The sequence below is a fragment of the Somniosus microcephalus genome, unplaced genomic scaffold (genome assembly GCF_052327205.1).
Source record: "Somniosus microcephalus isolate GS21.2 unplaced genomic scaffold, FLI_Smic_1.0 scaffold1301, whole genome shotgun sequence".
In the NCBI taxonomy this organism is placed as follows: Eukaryota; Metazoa; Chordata; class Chondrichthyes; order Squaliformes; family Somniosidae; genus Somniosus; species Somniosus microcephalus.
Genome location: NW_028226488.1, coordinates 26376 through 28804, shown reverse-complemented (window position 1 = coordinate 28804; position 2429 = coordinate 26376).

Sequence of the window (2429 nt, the reverse complement as noted above, 5' to 3'; positions counted from 1 at the left end):
TTCTATATATAACCCCCCCCGAACCCCTCGATTAGATTCCAGCCTGTAACTCACTCCCCGGGTATCTGTTATTCTATATATAAACCCCTCGGTTAGATTCCAGCCTGTAACTCACTCCCCGGGTATCTGTTATTCTATATATAAACCCCTCGATTAGATTCCAGCCTGTAACTCACTCCCGTGTATCTGTTATTCTATATATAACCCCCCCGAACCCCTCGATTAGATTCCAGCCTGTAACTCACTCCCGGGTATCTGTTATTCTATATATAAACCCCCCGAACCCCTCGATTAGATTCCAGCCTGTAACTCACTCCCGGGTATCTGTTATTCTATATATAAACCCCCCGAACCCCTCGATTAGATTCCAGCCTGTAACTCACTCCCCGGGTATCTGTTATTCTATATATAAACCCCTCGGTTAGATTCCAGCCTGTAACTCACTCCCCGGGTATCTGTTATTCTATATATAAACCCCTCGGTTAGATTCCAGCCTGTAACTCACTCCCGGGTATCTGTTATTCTATATATAAACCCCCCCGAACCGCTCGATTAGATTCCAGCCTGTAACTCACTCCCGGGTATCTGTTATTCTATATATAAACCCCCGAACCCCTCGATTAGATTCCAGCCTGTAACTCACTCCCGGGTATCTGTTATTCTATATATAACCCCCCCCGAACCCCTCGATTAGATTCCAGCCTGTAACTCACTCCCGGGTATCTGTTATTCTATATATAACCCCCCCGAACCCCTCGATTAGATTCCAGCCTGTAACTCACTCCCGGGTATCTGTTATTCTATATATAAACCCCCCGAAACCCTCGATTAGATTCCAGCCTGTAACTCACTCCCGGGTATCTGTTATTCTATATATAACCCCCCCGAACCCCTCGATTAGATTCCAGCCTGTAACTCACTCCCGGGTATCTGTTATTCTATAGATAAACCCCCCGAACCCCTCGATTAGATTCCAGCCTGTAACTCACTCCCGGGTATCTGTTATTCTATATATAACCCCCCCGAACCCCTCGATTAGATTCCAGCCTGTAACTCACTCCCGGGTATCTGTTATTCTATATATAACCCCCCCGAACCCCTCGATTAGATTCCAGCCTGTAACTCACTCCCCGGGTATCTGTTATTCTATATATAAACACCTCGGTTAGATTCCAGCCTGTAACTCACTCCCGGGTATCTGTTATTCTATATATAAACCCCCCAAACCCCTTGATTAGATTCCAGCCTGTAACTCACTCCCGGGTATCCATTATTCTATATATAAACCCCCCCGAACCCATCAATTAGATTCCAGCCTGTAACTCACTCCCGGGTATCTGTTATTCTATATATAAACCCCCCGAACCCCTCGATTAGATTCCAACCTGTGACTCACTCCCCGGGTATCTGTTATTCTATATATAAACCCCCCGAACTCCTCGATTAGATTCCAGCCTGTAACTCACTCCCGGGTATCTGTTATTCTATATATAAACCCCCGGAACCCCTCGATTAGATTCCAGCCTGTAACTCACTCCCGGGTATCTGTTATTCTATATATAAACCCCCCGAACCCCTCGATTAGATTCCAGCCTGTAACTGAGGAAGGATGTCTTGCTGCAGTTGTACAGGGCTTTGGTGAGACCACACCTTGAGTATTGTGTGCAGTTTTGGTCGCCTTATCTGAGGAAGGATGTTCTTGCCATGGAGGGAGTGCAGCGAAGATTCACCAGACTGTTACCTGGGATGGCAGGAATGACGTATGAGAAGAGATTGGGTCGATTGGGCTTATACTCGCTGGAGTTTAGAAGAATGAGAGGGGATCTCATTGAAACTTATAAAATTCTAACAGGATTAGACAGACTAGATGCAGGAAGGATGTTCCCGATGGTCGGGGAGTCCAGAACCAGGGGTCACAGTCTAAGGATAAGGGGTAAGCCATTTAGGACAGAGATGAGGAGGAATTTCTTCACCCAGAGAGTGGTGAACTTGTGGAATTCTCTACCACAGAAGGCAGTTGAGGCCAATTCATTAAATATATTCAAGAAGGAGTTAGATATATTTCTTAAGGCTAAAGGGATCAAGGGATATGGGGAGAAGGCAGGGACAGGGTACTGAATTTGGATGATCAGCCATGATCTTATTGAATGGCGGAGCGGGCTCGAGGGGCCGAATGGCCTACTCCTGCTCCTATCTTCTATGTTTCTAACTCACTCCCCGGGTATCCGATATTACGAACATACGAATTAGGAGCAGGAACAGGACTATTCTCTATAATAAACCCCCTCAACCCCTGGGTTTGACCCCACTCAGTGCCTCTGTGGGGGGGAGGAGGGGGATCAGGCTGCTGTCTTGTCCCTCTGCCACCAGCAGGTGGCGGTGCAGGGGGAGGCCGACGGACCATTGACTGTGTTGCAGGCCCCTCCCCA